The sequence below is a fragment of the Octopus sinensis genome, linkage group LG2, assembly GCF_006345805.1.
Source record: "Octopus sinensis linkage group LG2, ASM634580v1, whole genome shotgun sequence".
NCBI classification, from domain to species: domain Eukaryota; kingdom Metazoa; phylum Mollusca; class Cephalopoda; order Octopoda; family Octopodidae; genus Octopus; species Octopus sinensis.
Genome location: NC_042998.1, coordinates 178,095,521 through 178,120,430, shown reverse-complemented (window position 1 = coordinate 178,120,430; position 24,910 = coordinate 178,095,521). Strand labels below are relative to the sequence as shown.

General features: G+C 34.9%; 1 protein-coding gene across 2 annotated transcripts in view; it reads right to left on the bottom strand.

The window, feature by feature from the left end:
* LOC115226896 (cardioacceleratory peptide receptor-like) overlaps positions 1 to 24,910 on the bottom strand; it is a 161,799-nt gene that overhangs the window by 85,142 nt on the left and 51,747 nt on the right. The window contains exon 1 of one of the 2 annotated variants that reach the window (XM_036500477.1): positions 22,010 to 22,091. The exons of the other annotated variant lie outside the window; for it this stretch is intronic. The gene's annotated coding sequence lies outside the window, so the exon portion shown is untranslated. Of the gene's footprint in view, positions 1 to 22,009; positions 22,092 to 24,910 lie in introns of those variants that run through there. 2 annotated transcript variants of the gene reach the window in all.

The following is a 24,910-nucleotide window of genomic DNA, read 5'->3' as shown; positions in this document are numbered from 1 at the left end:
ACGTTTTTGTAATACAGGACCAGGAAAAATAAACAGAATATATATTGTACAGATGCTACAATCTATACAAACTCTGGGAAATTAATCTGCATATGTCCTCCACATCATAAGTAGTTGCCCAAAGTGTCATCGCGGCATTACCGACCTATAAGGCACGACGTCTTGGCCAGAACATTATACAACGAAATTTATAGAAAAAATAATCGAGAGCATAATCAGACGTAATATGAAAGAATATTAGTTGTATATCCCTGTCAAGATTTTGATGCAAGCTTAAGAGACCAGCTTACTAGATTAGGACAAATATCTCAACTTAATTTCTACCTATAATTATTGCTGCACTCGGATATGTGACTAACTGCCTGTTATGTCGCAACACTGGATGGAAGCACTCCGTCGGTTACGACGACGAGGGTTCCGGTTGATCCGAATCAACGGAACAGCCTGCTCGTGAAATTAACATGTAAGTGGCTGAGCACTCCACAGACACGTGTACCCTTAACGTAGTTCTCGAGGATATTCAGCGTGACACAGAGAGTGACAAGGCCGGCCCTTTGAAATACAGGTACAACAGAAACAGGAAGTAAGAGTGAGAGAAAGTTGTGGTGAAAGAGTACAGCAGGGATCACCACCATCCCTGCCGGAGCCTCGTGCAGCTTTAGGTGTTTTCGCTCAATAAACACTCACAACGCCCGGTCTGGGAATCGAAACCGCGATCCTACGACCGCGAGTCCGCTGCCCTAACCACTGGGCCATTGCGCCTCCACATGTCGCAACACTACATAGTGGCTGTGTGAGCTACGAAATCCTCGTCGCTACTCTGTTTTCCGACTGCTACCCTCCGACGTCTAGACTTCTCCCTCTTTATCTACGTATTGGGCTAGTCTGCTCCATCGTCTGGGAGCATCGACACAACACTGCCTCAGTTACTGTCTCAGTATTAAAAATAGATTTCAAAAAAACAGAAAGAATAGACCTAATGACATTACAGCTGCAAGCCATCAAATACATTATCAAAATATGCAAGCTACTCAAGAAGTTTAACATGTAACAGGTGCGTATACACACATGCTTATATTCACATATGCAATGATATACCGCTATGTATGCGTGTGCATATGAATATGTAAACGTATGCATATATGATATATGCATATATCTTTACATACATAATGCATATATACATACATTCCCCGCGTTAAGAGTATTGCGAAAGGCCTTGTGGGAGTTCCAACCTTCCGAGTTCTTTTACAGGGCTTCGAAAAACTGACGGAGCACTGCAATAAGTGTGTGAATCTGAGAAGGGAATATGTTGAAAAAAATCATAATTAAATAATCCTCCTGTATTCTCTTTTACCCAACGCCAGAAAGTTTTCAACACCCCATCGTAGATATTTATAAAATCCATACTTAAAAATCAACACATGTCTACGTCCGCTTATGTTGTCCTCATTCTAATGAGTCTTGTTCCTAGGCTAGAAACCGGCTTTTCCTCATTCGTGAAAAATTTTTTAAAAAATAATGCAGGAAAACACATATTTACATTAATATGCACATACATAAATACATTCATACATAGATATATGTGAATGAATGTGTATATTTTCGTGTACGTTTCGTTAAACAACAAGGATGGAAAATGAACTGATTGACAAATAGTTAAACGCAGTCATTTGAAGTAGAGCTTTTATTCCGTCACTACTCCGAACTTCTAGTTTCTGGCACATTTTACACACCGAAATAGAAAGAAAGAAAAAAAGAAAGAAAGAAAGAAAGAAAGAAAGAAAGAAAGAAAAAGAAAGAAAGAAAGAAAGAAAGAAAGAAAAAAGAAAGAAAGAAAGAAAGAAAGAAAGAAAGAAAGAAAGAAAGAAAGAAAGAAAGAAAGAAAGAAAGAAAGAAAGAAAGAATAGAGGAGACATTTGTGAAAGATAATTGGAAATCTTTTAAGCGACAACAAAGAACTGAACCAATTCAAAAAGTTTTAAATCTTATTTTTCTACTTAAATTTTATTTATGACAAAAGAAATTTATAAAGAGGCAGAAAACTTTATGAAGTTCATTATGTGTGTGTGCGCGTACGTTTGTGTGTGTGTGTGCATGTGTGTGTGTGTGTGTGTGTGTGTGTGTGTTTTCCTTTGTTGGTGTCGCAAGTGTTAAGTGCATCAGTCACAAATAAACGTGCACATAGGTATCACAAACATAAGTATCCTTAAGATATTCATATACACGTACGAATAAATATGCGTGGATAAAGAATATTTTTGATTATATATATAAATATATATATGTTAAAATGAGATATCAGTGTTATTTTCATTTTTGCGTAATTTAGACGACAATATATTCACTGCACCCTGTGTATATATATACATACATGTATATATATGTGTATGTGTGTTTGTGTGAGTCTGCGTGTACGTTTGTGTGTGTGCATGTATATATATATATATGGGGGAAGCGAGGAAGGCAAGGATGAGACGACATAGACAGTGAGTGAGGGACGTCTTTTGTTTATTTTCTGGACTTTCTTTCCTTCTTGCGTCTGTGTGTGGGGCAGGGTTGTGCATGTGTTTTATGTCTATACATGTGCAGCGCATATCTAAATATAATTACCATCCGATAACAACAAAAGAAGTATGTTTATATTAGAAGTTTGAAAAGAATGAAATCTGGAATGTTTTATTAAAACATTTTTCTCTCCACACAAATCAATAGATGAACGAGTTTCTTGGTTAGAAAAAAATATGATCAAAAATATTTTAGACGTTTTATAGGATAAAATGCAACCTTGTCAAAACAGCTTGCATCGCTTTCATAAGAAATATTATTTTAGATATATTTACTACATATATATACACAACAACGCGAGGCCCTGAACAATATAGTATTATTGGACGCTCAGGAAAGAAGGCAGGAAGGAGGGTTTAACGTTTCGAGCGGAGCTCTTGGTCAGAAACATAGGAAAAGGAAAGATCCAAAGAAGGGAAGACGGAGAAAAAAAATTGCCAACGGTACACACGCGGTCACATTTTGAATCTGTGGTGTGGACGTGTGAAAATACGCGCATAGTTTGATGCGGCGCAGGAACTGGTTGACGTCGGTGCGGGTCTCAAATTCGGCGCAGTGGGGCATGAGAGGCGTGAAGCGGAGTCCCCTATATAGGCGCAGGAGTGGCTGTGTGGTAAGTAGCTTGTTTACCAACCACATGGTTCCGGGTTCAGTCCCACTGCGTGGCACCTTGGGCAAGTGTCTTCTACTATAGCCTCGGGCCGACCAAAGCCTTGTGAGTGGATTTGGTAGACGGAAACTGAAAGAAGCCCGTCGTATATATGTATATATATATGCGTGTGTGTGTTTGTGTGTCTGTGTTTGTCCCCCTAGCTTTGCTTGACAACCGATGCTGGTGTGTTTATGTCCCCGTTACTTAGCGGTTCGGCAAAAGAAGCCGATAGAATAAGTACTGGGCTTACAAAAGAATAAGTGCCGGGGTCGAGTTGCTCGATTAAAGGCGGTGCTCCAGCATGGCCGCAGTCAAATGACTGAAACAAGTAAAAGAGTAATATATATATATATATATATATATATATATATATGTATATATACACGTCTATTTATACATTTTCTATAATTTCTCCAGTGTATATTTTTTTAATTTTTATTTCTTTTACTTGTTTCAGTCATTTGACTGCGGCCATGCTGGAGCACCGCCTTTAGTCGAGCAAATCGACCCCGGGACTTATTCTTTGTAAGCCCAGTACTTATTCTATCGGTCTCTTTTGCCGAATCGCTAAGTGACGGGGACGTAAACACACCAGCATCGGTTGTCAAGCAATGCTAGGGGGACAAACACAGACACACAAACACATACACACACACACACACATATATATATACATATATACGACAGGCTTCTTTCAGCTTCCGTCTACCAAATCCACTCACAAGGCATTGGTCGACCCGGGGCTATAGCAGAAGACACTTGCCCAAGATGCCACGCAGTGGGACTGAACCCGGAACCATGTGGTTGGTTAGCAAGCTTCTTACCACACAGCCACTCCTGCGCCTATATATATATATATATTAGGCAAATCATACAATGAAAAACTTAAGCCAATACATAAGATTATTTAATTTATATTATTTAAATATATAACAAAATTATTAAAAAAATATAATTAATATATCACTACGATCGTTTCATGGCTGTTAATTTCTTTAAATTTTCAAGTCACAGTCATTCATCAGGTGGTTTAAATATTTCTCTTGGCGAGGTTTAAACAATCTTATGTATTGGCTTAAGTTTTTCCTTGTATGATTTGCCTAATAGTGGTTTTGTCTCTAATTTAATATAATATATATATATATATATATAATATATATATATATACATACGTACATACATATATATATACATATACATATATATATATAAAGTTAATCCAAACATGAACACACGAAGAGAAAACACAACAACGCGAGGCCCTGAACAATATAGTATTATTGGACGCTAAGGAAAGAAGGCAGGAAAGAGGGTTTAACGTTTCAAGCGGAGCTCTTGGTCAGAAACATAGAAAAAAGAAAGATCCAAAGAAGGGAAGACGGAGAAAAAAAATTGCCAACGGTACACACGCGGTCACATTTTGAATCTGTGATGTGGACGTGTGGAAATACGCGCATAGTTTGATGCGGCGCAGGAACTGGTTGACGGCGGTGCGGGTCTCAAATTCGGCGCAGTAGCGCGTGAGAGGCGTGAAGCGGAGTCCCCTACTGAGGAGAGAGCGCTCGGCAGCGGAGAGGGGGAGGTTGGGTGGTATAGTGACAACAGTGCGAGGAAGCAGCGTGGTGGGATGAGTGGGGTCAGGAAGAGGGGGTGCAGAGTTGTGGGGAGGAGGTTTGGAATGGTTGGGTGAAGATGGGGTAGGGGTGGAAAGTATATATATATATATATATCTATATATATATATAATATATATATATATATATATATATATAATATATATATATATATAAATATCTATCTATATATATATATATATATATATATATATATATATATATATATATATATTATATAAAAGGGCTTAGTAAAATAAATTACTTTGCCACATACTGAACTCATTAGAAATAGTAGCTAAAAAACTTTTTTAAAACTATTTCTAATACTTAAAGAATACTTAAGAAATAGCTACTATTTCTAATGTGGCAAAGTAATTTATTTTACTAAGCCCTTTTATATAATGTAATAATTTGAATTCGCCTTAAATGGTCCCTTTACATACTGAATACTTGGTGAAATTGATTAATAATTAATTAATTTTACCCTCAATTGTTAAAATTATAATTCATCTCTCTCTATTTAATGCTTCGGATTTTACCGAAAAAGCATAGTGTTACTGATTTTAACCCACGCTGGTGAAAGGGGAGAGCAGAAATTCTTCGCTTGCATATTTTGGGTTTGCTGGCACTGTTAGTTTCGAGCAGATCTTCAGAAGCGATAGAAGCCGAAAGGGTATGCTCCCACTTTCAGTGTTTTCAAATCCAAACCAAGGAGTTCTGAGCCGATGATAGAAATGTCGAGTTGACTAATCTTGAAACGTACGTTCTCAAATAACCTTTGCATTTGATTTTTTAATGTCTTTACCCCCATACTTTCGTGAGTTGAATTGAGCAAACACTATATGAGAGAGATTTTTCTTAAGTATTAGAAATAGTTTTAAAAAAGTTTTTTTTTAGCTACTATTTCTAATGAGTTCAGTATGTGGCAAAGTAATTTATTTTACTAAGCCCTTTTATATAATGTATAATTTGAATTCGCCTTAAATGGTCCCTTTACATACTGAATACTTGTGAAATTGATTAATAATTAATTAATTTTACCCTCAATTGTTAAAATTATAATTCATCTCTCTCTATTTAATGCTTCGGATTTTACCGAAAAAGCATAGTGTTTACTGATTTTAACCACGCTGGTGGAAAGGGGAGAGCAGAAATTCTTCGCTTGCATATTTTGGGTTTGCTGGCACTGTTAGTTTCGAGCAGATCTTCAGAAGCGATAAGAAGCCGAAAGGGTATGCTCCCACTTTCAGTGTTTTCAAATCCAAACCAAGGAGTTCTGAGCCGATGATAGAAATGTCGAGTTGACTAATCTTGAAACGTACGTTCTCAAATAACCTTTGCATTTGATTTTTTAATGTCTTTACCCCCATACTTTCGTGAGTTGAATTGAGCAAACACTATATGAGAGAGATTTTCTTTAAGTATTAGAAATAGTTTTAAAAAAGTTTTTTTTTAGCTACTATTTCTAATGAGTTCAGTATGTGGCAAAGTAATTTATTTTACTAAGCCCTTTTATATAATGTAATAATTTGAATTCGCCTTAAATGGTCCCTTTACATACTGAATACTTGGTGAAATTGATTAATAATTAATTAATTTTACCCTCAATTGTTGAAATATATATATATATATATATATTTATATATATATGTGACCTCGTGAAGACTACCTGCAATTTTTTTTCCTCTGTCCTCCCGTCTCGGGATCTTTCTTTCTGCTATGTTTCCGACGAAGAGCTCCGCTCGAAACGTCATACCCTCCTTCTTCCATTTTCCTGAGCGCCTAATAATAATAATACTGTAATTGTTCCACGTGTTGTTGTTTTTTCTGTTTTCCCGTTTGGATTAACCTTATATATATATAATATATATATATTATATATATATAATATATATATATATATATATATATATAATATATATATATATATATATTATATATATATATATATATATATATATATATATATATATATATATGTATATATATATATATTATATATATATATATATTATATATATATATATTCATTTAGAGATAGTAGGTCCCTTCATCTCACCATATAGAAAATAATTTTTATTTTAAATACCTGCTACTTTATAACTTGGTTACACGTGTTTCATGAGGTACATTTTCCGGTTCCTAAACCACTCCGTGTTTTGCTGGAACCATTCTTAAAATATAACCCCAATCATCAGGTCCCTATATCACTTTCTCATAGTTCAATACTATAAGCTATATTTTTATTTTTTAAAGCCCACAAGTATGTGTAAAATAGGTTCGCCGGACCCTACAGTACAAGCCATAATTTAATTCAAATAAAAATTACAAAAACAAAAATTACAAAAATAAAATAAGAAATAAAAATGCGAAAAAAATACGAAAAATATAAATTTACAAAAAGTATATTAGTAATATATATGGTTAAAAATAAGATATATACTTGTGATATATAAAATGATATAAAATGAAAGGAATGGCAAGAAAAATATATACGAATAAAATTGTGGCGGAAAGGATGGTATTGAGCACTTCGAGAAGAGAACAGCGACAGATGGAAGAGGAAATAAACAACCGTGGTGGAAAAGGAGAATTTCTGAAGATATAAACTCCTTGAACAATGTAGTGTAAATACTTGTGAGGAAAAGAAATGGGGAACTTAAGGATAAATGGAAATTTGAAAAAGTTAGGAAGAAGTATGTTGTAGATACACAAGGCCTGAATATTGCGATTGAAGAACTGAAGCAGCGCATACATGTAAAAAAAAAAAGCAAAGCTAACTAGGTTTGAACAACGGATTAAGCAATACCAGCAAAACAAATTGTTTAGAACTGACCATAAAAGATTTTACCAAGAGATTAATGACGATAAAAAACGTGAAAGATTAGTCCCTGATACTGATGAAAGTCGAAATTTGTGGGGTAAAACATGGACTAAGCAAAAACAACATAATAGTACAGCTGAATGGCTCTGCAAGGATAGAATGGCTCTGCAAGGATAGAATTACCGAACAGAGACTTGATTAAGCAAATTGAAACGGAAAGATACAATTACCTTGGCTTACTAGAGGACAGCGAGATAACGGAAAAGGAAATGAAAGCGCAACTGAGGATGGAGTATTTCTAAAGACTGAGGTTGGTGCTGCGTTCAAAATTGACTGGATGGAAGAATAAAATCCAAGCAGTTAATATGTGGGTGATAGCATCACTTAGGTATGGAACGGAAATTTTAAAATGGCAAAAGAGAGAAATGAAAAAGAATGGATACCAAGACTAGAAAAATATTGACAAGCTGTACCTTTCCAGAAGAAAGGGTGGAAGAGGCTTGATCAGTTGTCAGGATTATATCGAAGCAGAGGAAAACAGCCTAGGGTGATATATAAAAAATGCCGTGGAGCCACTGTTGAACCACATGAAGAAGGCCGGCGTCATCAAATCTGAAAACTGTGTAACTAAAGAAAATTTTATACAAGAAATAAACAAAAGAAAAGAAAAATGCAATGAAGGAAAAGAAAATATACGCTCAATGAGCAAAAAATGTGAATTTGGTCATACAAAATATAGAAAAAAAGCATGAAAATATAATAAAAAGGTATATCAAAGAAATCATCAGTTAAGTCAAATAAGCAAATACAATCATTCATCAACAGATGCTTGCGTAGCATACTTAAAATCAGATGGCCTGAACACATAAGCAATATGGAGCTATGGCAAAGAACAAATCAAGTTTCGATTAGGGAGCAAATATTTAAGAAAAGGTGGAAGTGGATTAGTAGCACAATTAGAAAAGACACACCAAATGTAGCGAAAAGTGCTTTACAGTGGAATCCGGTTGGATATAGAAAGAAAGGCCTAAGAACTCGTGGTGTAGATCAACACAAAAGGAACTAGAGAAAGGCAGAGTATAAGTACAGAAGCGAAAAATTATGCGACATGGAATTCAACTTTAAGTGGCCTATACTCCGCGTTGGAGGATTAAAGGCAGGAAAAAATATCAAAGAAAATAATGCATAGAGATTAGAGAGAAACAGATCTAATTAAATGACTCTCCCCGGACACAACAAAATATAATTATCTTATGATTCCTACATATTTTCTTTAATCTTCTAACATAATATCGTAAATACTTTTTTTGTATATGTTCTAGTCAACATATACCGTCGCTTACTTTCTTCATTAAATTGCAGTTAATAAAAATGTTTAGTATGTATATTACTTCACAAATGTTTGGAATATTTTGAAATTCTTCCGTTAAATTATTTTTCCTTTGCTTTGTGCTAACATTTGTTAAATGCTGAAACGATAGTAATTTCCATAGACGACATCACTTTGTGTATTTCCTCCGCCATTAATTCGTTTCTGAACCTGTTCCTACTCTGTGTGCGTGCGTGTGTGCGTGCGTGCGTGCGTGCGTGCGTGTGTGTGTGTGTGGTGTGTGTGTGTGTGTGTGTGTGTGTGTGTGTGTAACTGAAAAAAGCATATTTTATATATTCGATGATGCTAAGTTGACGAATAATTATCTTTTAAAACAAGAAAGAAAACAAAGATTCATCGAAAGATTTTCGTGTAAAAGCTTTCAAACATTTCGAAAAGCAATTGTATTTCCTTGTTTCAAATGTATTCGAAGCGTAATTCTTTCTTTTGTCCTACAACTTTAATAATATGTTTCAATGGGTAACAACAAAAATAAACACAAAACTGTGTGCATTCTTCATTATTAATCTTTTCCCTCTTTTCACATTCTTCATTATTATATCCTAACAACGTCTCTATAGTGATAAGCAAAAACAAAATAATATATTCAAAAACAGCGGCCATAATTTGTATTGTTTCGAGAAGATATGTTTCTTTTATACAGAATATTATGTCAATTTCTAGAAATTATAATTTAATACTGTACCTTGATGTGTGTTTACTGTCTTGAAATTATCGATGGGTAGAATTTTTCGACATATGTTCATCGGATGCTATTTAGAGCAATAATAAAATCTTATGCTCACCAGTTACACACACACACACACACACGCTGGCGCGCGCGCGCATGCAGACGTACGCACGCACACAGAGTATGAACAGGTTCAGAAGCGAATTAATGGCGGCGAAAATACACAAAGTGATGTCGTCTATGAAAATTACTATCGTTTAAGCATTTAACAAATGTTAGCACAAAGCAAAGCAAAAATATTTTAACGGAAGAGTTTCAAAATATTCCAAACATTTGTGAAGTAATATACATACTAAACATTTTTATCAACTGGCTTTACAAAAGCAATTTAATGAAGAAAATAAGCGACGGTATATGTTGACTAGAACATGTACAAAAAAGTATTTAGGATATTATGTTAGAAGATTAAAGAAAATGTGTAGGAATCATAAAATAATTAGATTTGTTTCTCTCTAATCTCTCGTTGTACACTGATATGCATTATTTTCTTTAATATACCTTTTTATTATATTTTCATGCTTTTTTTCTATATTTCTTTCGTCAGAGTTAGATAACCAAGTTATTTAATTAGATTAAAATACGTTGTTTTCCTGTCGTAAGTTGAATTCCACGATAAATCTTTACTTACCGAATTTACTTTGCTCATAAAACTTTGTCAATTGTTTAAAAAGCCAGAACCTACACTAATTCCCACCAAAATCTAAAACTTGTGCATAAAAGCGAAATTCTGACTGTCCATTTGGGAACCCTGTATCTCAGTCTACATTTGCTCAATATAAACACATTATACCCTTTTGGAATCAGGATGACTCGGGATTGAAAATCTGCCCTTCATTTGGTTCTTGAATATCCAGCATTGGGATTCAATTTAAAAGCATTTGGATTGCTATTTCTAGCAAGTAAAGCTTGGCTCATTCCCACCATCTTGGTTGGCGTTTGTCAGATGATGCCAGGGATCAAGGCAGAGATAAATGACATTCGCTTCGTTAATTTTATGTCGAGAAAAGAACTTTTGAATAAATTGGACAACAGCTGGAATTCAACTCGAGACTGGTAGTGCCTCATGCAGAGTCATCAACTTTTACATCCTTCTATCCAGTATTCCTCCTTAGTTCATTTGTGAATGGACGCACTATATCTGACCACCGCAACTGCCCAGATATTCATTGCGGTAATCAAATTTTTTGCATTTAGGTTGGATTTCGACACCATCTTCACCCTTTTTTGATACGCCTCGCTGACCTTAACTTTCATTTCTCTGTGTAGAATGTCATCCAGCTCCAAAATCCTCAGATATCTATATCCACTACTGTCGGGTTCCCCCATGGTCTCTCCTGACCATGGTCTCTCAAACCGCAATCCTCTGCAAGTTGTTTTCTTCCCTCTTTTCAAATTAAGTACTGAGCATTTGGTAATCCCAAGTTTGATACCGATGTCCCTACCACACTTCTGTTTGGGTTAAGGAATCTATCTGTTTTTCAGATTTCCCAAACAGGCCACCCATAAACAGAAAAAGGTTCAATGATGGGCCTTTCTTCCCACATCGGAAAGTGATGCTGGAGGATGAATAAGTAACGACACTCTGGGACTATGATTTTCAGACGGATCATGTAATCGATCACCGTCGGCCGGATATTGTCATATTGATTAAGAGAGACAAATACTGTCAGATCATTGATGTAGCCATACCAAATGACAAGAATGTTGCGAGTAAAGAGGTTGAAAAAATCATCAAGTACTTCGAATTGAAAGTGGAAATACCAAGACTGTATGGATTGCGAGAGGATAATGTAAAAGGGATACCAGTGGTGATCGGAGCGTTGGGGTCAATCTTATTGAAACTTCAAAACTTCTTAAGGCAACTGGAAATCCCATGCAAGACTGAAGTCTTGCAAAAAACAGCCTTAATGGGCATAGCACACATCTTAAGGAAAATATCTGTCTGAGGTCCTTCTTGTGACTTGACAGATGACTAAAGACTCCGTTGCATTTTTACCTACACTGTGTTACGAAGGAATAATAATAATAATAATAATAATAATAATAATAATATAATAATAATAATAATAATAATAATAATGATGATAATAATAATAATAATAATGATAATAATAATAATAATAATGATGATGATGATAATAATAATAATAATAATGACAATAATAAAAATAAGACTACAAGATATACCCCATATGTAAATTTTGATAAATCGCATAATGATAATTTTGATAAAAGCAATAATCTTTGGTTTGTTATTCCTTTTGCAAGACAACTAAAAACTAATTTGGTTAATTTTTTTACAGATCTATATCTAAACATTTTAATAACGAAAATAGATATAATAAAATAATTAATAATAAAACGGTTAGAATTGGTTTTTCGGTATCTAAAAATATCTTTAGAATTATCTCTTCGACTAATAACAAAAAATTATATATTTTTATAATAGAAATAATAACAATTCACTTACTAACTCTAATAATGGACCTAATGATAACTATGTAGCTAGAACTTGTGATTGTAGATTTAAGGATAAATGCTATTTCAATAATTTATGTATGCAAAGTAACCTTGTATATAGGTGTAGAGTAGAATCTGAAGGAAATAATTATTTTTACATTGGGTCAATTCTATTAAATGACATTTTGAAAAACCATGAATATACTTTTAGGAACAAGTATAAGTTGAGTAGCACCAGTTTAAATAAATTTATATGGAAGTTAAAGGATAATAACTAATTGTACAATCTTAAATGGCAAATACTTAATCATGCTAGATCTTATAAAATTGTTGATAACCGCTATAAACTTTTATGTGGAGGAAATATATCAAATTCTAACATGAAAAAAAGAAAGAAACTTCTTAATTACAAACAGGAACGTGTTTTTTCTTGTAAAGATTCTTCAAAATATTTGTTTAGAAAATATAATTAAATTAAATTACTTATATGGAGGAATATATTGTATAATAATATAAACTAATATAGATAAATAAATGTTATATTATATATTTTATATCATATTTTGTTTAGAATTTATAAGTGTGTTTGTGTGTAAGATTGAATTTATAATTTATATATGTATATATATATATATATATATATATATATATAATATATATATATATATATATATATATATATATATATATATATATAGTAAAAGCAATTAAGATTCAAGTGAGTTCTGTTGAATTCACATGAATGCGGTACTTAACTTAGATGCACCAGAAATCTATCTGGTGTTAACCATAAGATAATGCGGGGTGATTATAAATAAGAAAAAAGCAATATATATATATATATATATATATATATATATATAGGGTAAAAATTACTAAAAATATATAATAATTTTTACCAGTGGTCAGCATGCGTAATAAAAGTCACCCCATTGTGCTGCTGGCCTGGAACGACATCTCGACACTGTATGGTCTGCGCAAGGACCGTAAGATGGCCACTGACAAGTGACAGGACCACCAATGAGATCGGTCTGCGGAGCCAATGTTGCCAACAACTACTGGATCTCTTACTTCCTCTCAATGATCATACGCCCTCTGATAAAAACTGTCCCCAGATGTGGGTGACAGCACGGAGGACCTCCTCAGCAGAATCAATGAGTGCAATCGTGCCTACGACCTGACGAGATGCATAATAGGCAGTATGGCTATAGTGCACCTATACCCATCCATTGATGTTGATTTTGCTGTGGAGAAATATGTGATAAATATGAAAAAGAGAGATAGATAAAATAAATAAACAATCCATATAAAAGATATGAACATAGGCGCAGGAGTGGCTGTGTGGTAAGTAGCTTGCTAACCAACCACATGGTTCCGGGTTCAGTCCCACTGCGTGGCATCTTGGGCTAGTGTCTTCTGCTATAGCCCCGGGCCGACCAATGCCTTGTGAGTGGACTTGGTAGACGGAAACTGAAAGAAGCCTGTCATATATATGTATATATATATTTATATATATATATGTGTGTGTGTGTGTGTTTGTGTGTCTGTGTTTGTCCCCCTAGCATTGCTTGACAACCGATGCTGGTGTGTTTACGTCCCCGTCACTTAGCGGTTCGGCAAAAGTGACCGATAGAATAAGTACTGGGCTTACAAAGAATAAGTCCCGGGGTCGATTTGCTCGACAAAAGGCGGTGCTCCAGCATGGCCGCAGTCAGATGACTGAAACAAGTAAAAGAGTAAAAGAGTATATGAAGCGAACCCATACACAAACACACACACAAGACATTTTACGGACGGCCACAACAATATCAACAGCACGAATAACAACGACAGCAGCAGCGGCGGTGACAACGATGGTGATAACAACTACCACGATAACAATACCGTGGGTGAACACACAAACACAGGGAGATACAGGAACTGTACCAAAATATTCGGGTATGGGGTGAGAGGATGGGGGCCATACTGTTGCTAAGGCCATACTGCTGAGGAGAAGGCCATACTGCTGCTAAGAACAATAACACACAAACACAAGCATATACACACACACACATACACACATAAATACGGACGTAAAAGCATGCGCACATAAGGATGCACATCTTAGAAGAACAGAATGGAGTAAGTGGAGCAAGAGCACACACTAAAACGAAAAGTGTCGCTGAAGAGGTCACAGATGTGTGACGAAAAATTTCTGGACAACGGACATGAGTCAAAATTTTAAAAAATAAGAAGAATAGTATTAAACGAGTGGAAAACAAATATATAGTACGTGTGTGTCTTTGGCAAAAAAATAAAATGACCCTCCCGAAATACATCTATTTCAACACACGATTTCACATCAGGAATCTTGCAACACAAATTGATAAACGCATATTTAGATGAATATTCTTAAAAGTGCACAAATATATTTTATGTATTATTAGTTTATGTAGCATCATATTTGTGCATTATTTTGTTTATCAGTTTTTATCTAGTAAGTTTTTATTTATTTTAATTTTTTGTTTTCATTATATATTTTTATTATATATTCTATAAAAAATTATTGACCCTCACGCTTACAAACATAAACATATTTTATTCAGTTTGTTCTAGGATCTAAAGCTCCTCATACGTAATTTTTGTCAAATATTTCCCTGATGAGATTCTTGCCCAAAAACATGAATTTTATGAATTTATTATTGGGTCTGAATCGGTACAATTGTAGGATTATAAAATCTATATTTATATCATTATATCATATATATTATATTATATCATATTATAATGATAATATATGTTAATGGATTAAAATATTAAAATATGTCAATCGAAACCTCCATTTTCTTTTCCTTTTTGTATATTGAATATATATCTATTTGAATTATGAAAAAGTTTTTCTCTGCTATATTGGGTATTAAACCAGTAAACCAGTCAAAAATTGGATGGTTTCATCGCTATTGAGGATTCTGTTTTCCTTGTATTGGATTATATATATATATATATATATATGAGTGTGTGTGTGTGATGTGATGTGTGTGTGTGTGTGTGTGTGTGTGTGTGTGTGTGTTTATGGAGGGGGGTGATTTCTGTATATTATTTGTATATTCCTTGTGTTACATGTACTGATTTGAAGCAATCGTTTTATCGTTTCGTGAAGTGAAGCTTGGTGATATATACAAAGGGTATAATTGTTATACTGGACCGATTTCTATGAAGCTTTGTAGTAGGATGAAATAAAGCAACATGACTGAATTTAGAAATAATAAAAACGAATTGAATGTTACGGGATTTATTTTTGACTTTTACTTTGAACATTCCATATGATACGAAGAAGATAACATAATATTTGTCAATCATCTGAAGACCGACGCTCAAGAAGTCGAAGGACTAAGGAAACACAAAAAGAAAGGTAGGGCAGGATCTAGTCTCAGAGACAAGGAACACCGTGGAGATACAAGAGCAACGAAAAATAAAACTTCAGTATGAAACGACCAGGCAAGCAGGCTTGAGGCAACAAAAATACTAGAGCAGAAACGACGGAGAATGGAATCTCAAGCCAATACACAAGTTTGTTTGAGGAAACAAGAAACACCAAAGCAGAAACGATGGAGGTGGGAGTCTCAAGTCGATAGAAAAACCCGCTAAAGGGAACAGGTGTTGACAGAACAACTTCATAGTAACAACCAGAAATGCCAGCTCCTGAGAACGGCAAACATCAGAGCAGCAACAAGTTAGGTTGGAGTTTAGACCTTTTTTTTTTTTTCGTGAACAATGACAACTAGCAGCCTTTAACAAAGATCTAATTCATGGGCATTAGAATAGATACGTTATGAACACATTTGAGCACAGCACAAACCGAGGTGAAGATCAGGCAACCGCTCGTACATTAATAATTACATAATTATGTAACTTATTGTGGTTAATAACATTAATAAATTTATAAACCCTGTAGCCCTCCAACTAATTGAAATGATATAACTTTAAAAATTATTAATCAGTTTTATTTACACTTATAGATATCTGACAGACTTAGCTTATAATGCTTTCCTTTAACTGCGTTTGCTTTAACTATAATTGCATTTTAATTTCCTTGATTATTTCAGCTAATTTTATATAATCCATGTACATAACTTTTTTTAAACTTGTATCAACATTTTTCATAAAACAAATTTTTTGGCGTCAACACGTCTACCCTTAGATTTTTTTATAACCTAAAGTTACTCGACGTTTCATACGGATTGTACATAAAAAAAATTAAATTTTTTAAAAATGTTTTCTGCTTGATTTTAAATTTTTCTGCTTGATTCTAACTTTGCAAACTATTGAAAAATTTTAGAATACGAGTTTCGAGAAAATATACTATAAAAAGATGCAAAAATAAACAATAAACATTAACATTAGATTAACGAATGCCACAGCTGGATCCTTTAAAATTATGTAAAAACTATTTTAAATTATCCGATAATAAATGCTCTCAGGAAACCAGAAATATTAAAATATCTGTTGAAATATATAAGTGCAAATCTCAATAATAACGTATGTATTTTTAAAAATACCCAAAAATAAACATATTTTATCAAACAGGCAAATATAAAATTATTTGCCCTAATGAGACACTGACAATAACTCTATTTAGACATACAGCCACAATATAATCTAATTGAACAAGCATGTGTGTATGCAGGTAGGAGATTATTTTGTAAGTTATTTTATCGACATGAGCAAGTCCGTAAGGCAAATCTTAAATTCACAGTAATATTAAAATGAATTTGACTACGAAGAATATACGGTCCTGCCATCATTAAATATTGTTTCCTATAAATTGATAACCACACAAAATACTAAATGTAGTTGTATGTCTAAATACGGGGGAAACAGCTGCAAATGAGAGACAAAGAAACAAAGTTGAGAAAGCAGCAGGAGGAGTGAGATGGAGAGCAAGAGAGGGTGGAGTGGGGAGAGAGAGTGAGAGTGAGAGAGAGAGAGAGAGAGAGAGAAAGAAGTATTGTAAAAATATGACTTGCGGCAATTTACGACTAATCTGGATCTGGCTTCTGAACATTTCAACAAAATCGCAGTGTATTATTAAGTTCATTAAGCAGAAATTTAGCTAATCTGTTCCTTCAAGTTTTAAGTATATTCATTTTTCATTTTCTGATAGCAAGAAGAAATTACTCCGTCTTCCGCAAAAAATCGAAAAGAAATCGAAATCGCGTCGAAAAGGGATTAAGAAGAAACTTGGACATGGTGCTCGTGTTTCTATGCAAATTCTAAAAGAAGCTTTACACCTCCGGCTCCTTGTTTCTATTTAACAGGACCTAGACAAAGGTTTCAATTCTATATTCTCTTCCTATTACCTGCTGCCTGTCTCTTAATTCAACCACCCTGCAAATTTTCTTCTTTTTTTTTCTTCAGAAATAAGTCAGAAATACCAAATACAGAAAAGTAAGTATTTTTAAAAAAGTAGTATTTTTAAAAAAGTAGTTTAAAGAATAATTTTAACAAAATAAAAATTTTTGGTAAGAAATGAAACAGAAAAAGAGAGATTTTGGCGGAAAGCTATTCGATTCGGATAAAAGTTTTAATGCAACATTTATCATGGGTTGGTTCAAAAATAAAAATATTGTTGGAATATTATCACAAATTACTCATGACACACATATCTCGAGTAAGAAGTAGGAAGTGGTTTTGTGGGTATAGACATAAAGAGAACAACACTAAATAGCATCCTAAATAGGTTTCAATCTTGACCAGAGTATTACTAAAATTTTACAAGCACACCTGCACATGTGCTTCAGGAAATTTACTACCCAACGGTATGTCTCCGGATTCAGTCCCACTGCATGGCAATTTGGGTGAGTGTCTTTTACATTAAACTGTAATCCCGGGCCGACCAAAGCCCTGTGAACGGAATTGGTTGACGGAAACTGAAATAAGCCTGTCGTGTATATATATATATAGGGGATAATTCACAAAAAGACAAAAGACGAAGACAGGTTGTGTAAACAACAAACAGATGTATTAGTATAACGCTCGAGAAGTGAAAAAGTCTTTAACATTTCGAGCCTATGCTCGAAAGGAACACAGAAAGAAACACAGAAAGAAACAAGGAGAGAAAAGAAAGAATGTGTAGTGGCTAGCGATCTATCATGGCGAAAGCCGGGCAGAAGGGTTACACAAAAGAGCTAGGGAGAAGGGGAGATAATAAAGTGGTGGTGATCCCAGAACGGAGGTGCGCATGTGTGTGCATAAGAGAGTTTGTATGTGCATGTAGAAGAGGGCTGGTGAACTTGACGCGTGCGTGTGTGTATGTGTAGGTGTGAAAATGTGGGTCTGAGAAATGGTCAGTGCTGATGTGAGCGTGGTGGTGTGTTGTGATGTGATGTGTTGTGTGGTATGGTGGTGTAAGGTGTAGTGGTGTGGTGTAATGGTGTTAGGAGGTGGGGGAGGCGGGAGTGGGAAAAACAATAGTGGGGTTTGGGTTAGGCCGAGGGTGGGGGTAGAGGTGGATATGTGGGAGTGGATGTAAGGGATTGGGTGGGGTGGGATGGGGAAGGATAGGAATGGTGGGGTTGGAATATGTAGGGGTGGGGTGAACTTACAAGGGAGGGGTGACGATGAAGGGAGGAAGGGGAAGGTGGGTAGGAGTGAAGAGAAGGAGAGTTGGAGTGAAGAGAGGAAGTAGGATTCGGAGCAAGAGAGCAGAGGTGGGTGGGAGGATGTAGGTGTGAGGGGGAGATAGACGAGGTGAGGAGGTTAGATGAAGAGGGGAGGAGAGTTGAGCCCACGTGGCGCAAAGAGCGAAGAGAGATTAATCCCTGTTCACGGCACAAACATGTGTGTGTGTGTTTGTACCTGTAACCCCACTACTGCTTGACAACCGCTGTTGGTTTGTTTATGTTAACAGTTCAGCCGAAGGAACATTTAGAATAAGTACCAGGTTTAAAATAAGAAGAACCTATAAAGCAAGTACCAGAAAAAAAGTACTGAGAAAATGAAACAAATAAGACTTTGGGTCGATTTGTTTGATTAAATCCTTCACGGCGGTGTCACAACATGGCCGTAGTCCAAAGAATGAAACAAGCAGACAATAAAAGATTAAAGATTTCGTTCAGCGTCTCATATAGAAAATATATAGTCACTGAGGTTTACTTGATAACTCATAATAAAGTCATTTTCTGTTGTTCCGTGTGAAGAGGGAGAAAAGCAGTTTTAAAGCATTGTTTATTATTATACTATATATGAAAACATTTCACGCATTCGGAATGTATGTATGCATGAAATAAAGGCGACATTCGTGGTGAGTTTGTAAGAAAAGAAATTACTAATGGATTTCGGAAAGACAAATACCAAAAGCAAAAATACTATACAGACAAAAACTCGGTGAAATAAGGACAGTAAATTGGTGAGCAAAAAGTAGTAGATGTTCTAAAATAAGTGAGTATATGTGTGCGTGCCTGTGGGGGGTGGGGGTGGATTTCCTTTCAGTTATTGGTAGAATATAATGATGTAGAAATATTTGCCAGAAATATATATATAAAAATATATTTTCTGTTTAATAAGAAAAACAATTATGATAGTGAGAGACAATGCTAATATTGATACTAGTAGCAGTAACAACAATAACAACAGTAAAACAGCAATATTTGTAACAAGAGCAACAGCAACAACAACAATAACCAACAACCAACAACAACAACGGTAATAATAATTTCTAATATAGGCAGAAGGCCTGCAATTTTGAGGGAGGAAACTAGTCAATTACATCGATCCCAGTACTTGACTGGTATCTATTTTATCAACCCAGAAAGGATGAAAGGCAGAGTCGACGTCGGAGGAATTTGAACTCTGAACGTAAAGACGGGCAAAATGCCGCTAAACATTTTGCCCGGCGAGCTAACGATTCTGCCAGCTCGCCGCCTTAACAACATCATCATCATCTTCATCATCATCAACAACAACAACAGCAACAACAACAACAACAACAACAACAACAACAACAACAACAACAACAACAACAACAACAACAACAACAACAATAATAATAATCTATGCTCTATTTCATTTTTGACTTGGCATTTGTTATTCGATCGAAATTCTATCATATATCCTCTGGGAACAAAGTAAAGGATCCTATCGAGAAACCATTTCTACGAAACCAATGGGAAACTAGTGTTATTAGATTTTATATTACTTTCCAAATGTCCAACACCACTATCGATTATTGTTCTTGGTGTTTCCATATTCCAAAGGACATGCCAAATTTGTGTAAGCTATTATTATCATTAATTTGTTCCCAAACACGCAGTTCATCGTCATCATTAATGATGATGATGATGATGATGATGATGATGATGATGATGATGATGATGATGATGATGACGACGATGACGATGATTTTAGGATTAGCAATTATGGTGGTAATGATCTTGCTTTATTTATTTATTTATTTATTTACTGTTCAATACTGTTAGTGAGCATTGATTGAGTTTGTCTTCGGAACATATCAAATGGCTGAATTACAATTAATTTAATAACTGAAAGATGCCAAGTAGTACGGTGTCCAAGCAACAAGCGAGAATGCTGGTCAACGGCCTAGCTTCTCAGTAGCTAATTTCTCATACCCAAATTTCTCATACAGGTACACGATCACATATTTTACAGCTGCGCTCAGTATATTAAAGTGACCACCTAACTTGACTGACACTGATTTTATTGACTAGGACTGATAACAAACAAAGCTGACACCTGAAATGATTTCGAATCAGAAAGTAAAAGAGTGCGACTTAAATTAGAGCACTGGAAGATTTTTTGTCTGGTCCTGTACTAATTTTGCCATTCATAGCGTCACCCTGCTAGAAATAGCCATAAAACTTCGTGAATTGTTCCGAGGAAAAAATACAGCATACTGACGGTTAAATACTTTTTACTTAAGCAAATATAGTAATTGTAACGCTAATGATTTTTATGTGAAGTCGCGGGGATGACTATGGTGCAGTGATTAGACACTCAAAAGTGTGTGATGACTCAACGTAGTTAAAGATGTTTAATAAGTTTGGAATTAACTTCTCAAGAGTTGGAATTAACTTCTCAAGCTTGCGACTCACACGAGGAAAGTAAGTTCACGCTTGAGTTCTGATTACGAATACAACAGATTATGATAAGCTAAGTGTTAGAAAAGGTTTACTTCAGTAAATCCTTAATTCTGCCTGACAATTAAGGGTACACATATTTGTAGAATTCTCAACTACTATCTATCTATCTATCTATCTATCTATCTATCTATCTATCTAACTAAGCATCATGCTGTTGTTTTTGTTGTCGCCACCACTTCATATCAGTATTAGCATTGTCTCCCTCTATTATCATTGTCTTTCTTATTAAGCAGACAATTTATTCTTGTTTATTTTTTTGGCAAATGTATCGACTTCGTTATATTCTACCAATAACTGAAAGGTTTTTCCCCGCCACCACCACACACACACTTTATAGCATCTGCTTCTGTTTTCTTCTAACCAATTTACTGTTCTTAATTCAATAAGTTTTTATCTGAAGAGTATTTTTGTTTCCATGTGTTTACGCTCTTGCGTTGCCTTTTCTCGCCCACATCGCGGAAAATAATAGAGTGCAATTTAGTGCTGTTTATCATTTTACTGGCGTTGAAATATTGTTTTGTTTTTTTTAACACATCGGCAAAGATACTCTGTATTTAGTTATATCGCCAGATATATTCCACAAAAGAAAATTTACCTATTGTCAGAACATGCTCTAACGATATATAACCTACCCGCCAATGGCAGTCAGTGGCGTGAGTCCAATATCGCCGTTTAATAATAGGCGATGATAAAAGTATATCGTTTAGTGTTCTTAGGAAGTTGGTTGATTTCAAATTTTTACATGTACCACGTCTTGCTTTACTAATCTGTTCTCGATGCTATTCCTGAGTACTGGCTCTGGGCATTCCATTTTTGATGGTAATAAGGCTTGGTTGGGTGTGACATTGATGGCATCTTGGATATTAATGGAGGTACTACACGGCAACAAAATAAACAAAGATGTTAGAATATGATAAACTTACGAGTGTGTGACTGAGATAAACATTCATTTTTAACCTTCCGTGTGATACTTAAATACTGTGATTAAACCTATTTATTTACTACCCACAAGGGGCTAAACACAGAGGGGACAAACAAGGACAGACATAGGTATTAAGTCGATTACATCGACCCCAGTGCGTAACTGGTACTTAATTTATCGACCCCGAAAGGATGAACGGCAAAGTCGACCTCGGCGGAATTCGAACTCACAACGTAACGCAGACGAAATACCGCTAAGCATTTCGCCCAGCGTGCTAACGTTTCTGCCAGCTCGCCGCCTAATGTGATTAAACCATGTTTCTCTCTCTCTCTCTCTCTCTCTCCCTAGAAAATGAGATCAGCTAGCTTCAACATTTTTATCCCTTTATCAAAAATGGTTACTCATTTTTCTAACCACATTAGAATAGTAGCATATAGCTATTTACAGAATACAGAAACTCTGATAGAATTAAATTGGTTTATCTTATTTAATGTAACAGTGGAGCACAAATGAGTAACAGAAGTAAATACTCTGGCAACAGAGTAAATGGGTTGATGTTTGTTTCGTTACAGTAAAGTTAAAACAAATGTCCACTAAAAACATTTACATTGCGTATGCGTGATTTTGTCCGTTTTTGTGTTATATTTACATTTACCAGGGTAAGCTGCTGTCATATCCCGTACCATTTTAGAGGCAAAACTTAGCGATTCTAAAGATACAGACTGTTAGGATTGATTAAAACTTCTGAGGGCAGTGTCCCAGCCTGGTGCAGTCCACTGACTGGAGCCAGTAGAATAAAAAAGATGTAAAACAATAAAGAATATTAACATTAAACTTTTCTTAATACCAATACGAGATTAATAAAAGCAACAAAGCCACTAAAAATACTAGAAACACGTATGCTCACTGTCAGATACCACTGTTACCGATTACAATAACTGAAATGGCATTTCTTTCTTCCCCACCTTCCTTTTTTTTTTTTCAGTTTTCACTGTGTACCCGCCAGGTCCAAAAGTAGATCGTCTGTTATTTAACAATTCTAATGGTGCAATGTCATCTCTGATTTGTGAACTCCATAATAATTTACTCTTTCAAGTAAATAATTTACTCTTTAACAGTTAGAAGTTTTTAATACGAATAATATCAAACCTTATACCTTTACTAAACGTCAGCATGAGATGCTCTCGACAAACAAGTGGAGATCAAAAAGACTAATAAAGGGACTTGAACTACGTATCGCTTGTTAGAAGATTGAAATGATGTTAACATTTTATGGAGTTCATATTCACTTCATTTTTATAATAGATACAAATGTCTAACAGCTTTAAGCGAACTGTTAATCTCAACATAGTATTTGCATGCTTCACTTGTATCAACAAAACAAAGTAAAATTTATTTCTTCGGGTGTTTTCAATAAAATTTGACGCAATTTTTTAAAGCATCCCAAAATAATGATATACTGTATTCCAGTTATTTTTACTATCCAGAATCTACAGTATAATTTTAAAGAAGCTTCTGGACAGAAGAATCTCGAAAACTATTATATAATGTTCAGTTCGATATCATTATTTCCAACTTTTCGTGCATAATCCGTCAAAATTTGTGGAGAAAATACGAAATGCATACAAATACTTTATTTAAGAGTAATTACTAAACTGGAGGCGCCATATTGTACGATAGTTCCACAGTGAACTACAATATAACTGCTTCTTTTGTATAGATGTTTGCAGATTTCTGTATGTGTGAAACTGTACAGTTATGCGTGTATTTGTTTATTTCTTAGTTTCTTTATGTGTGTATTGGGGGCGGGGGAGGGGGATGAATATGAGCTCGTTTGTATTTGCAGCGTTACAATGTGTTTTTATATATATATTTTCCATTATTTTTATGAACGCAGAAGACGGAAACTTATAAAACTAATAAAAAGAATTCCTATACCAATTAAGCTGAAGTTGCTGCAAGTAATGTTCATACTGCACTTATTGGCGACGATGATAATGACACGGATGATGATGGTGATGGTGGTGATGACAACAAAACAGCAACAGCCATAATAGTGATGATGATGATGATGATCAAATCGAATGAGTACTGGAGTCGGAAAAATGTAAGATTTTGTGGGACATACATATTCAAACGGATAAGAAGCTAGAAAGTAATAGACCGGTTATTACAATTATAGAAAAGGTAAAGCGAAGTTGCTTACTAGTCGACCCATCACGCCCGTTGATTCCAGGATCGTAAAGAAAGAGGAAGAAAGATAAAACATATACAATCCTTTAAAATTTGAAATAGGAAAATTTTGGAGCATGCGAACACTAAAGGTCGTACCTATAATTGGTGTGTTGGGAACAGTAAGCAAAGGAAAAGTCAAATGGCTGAAGGAGATTGGAATAGAATGCCCTGTAGAACTCCCACAGAATGTTTGCCTCTTAGTGACTGCAAGGATTATCAGGAGGGTTCTAAGCAGTTGAAAGACTACTGAAAACTTGTGGATCCCTTAGGTTACTAGTAGCAACCCGCTACCCACATAATTCCTACCAGGAATAAGACTGAACCTGATGAGGAGGAAGAGAAGGAAGAGGATAATTGCCAGATAGCGAGTCACACT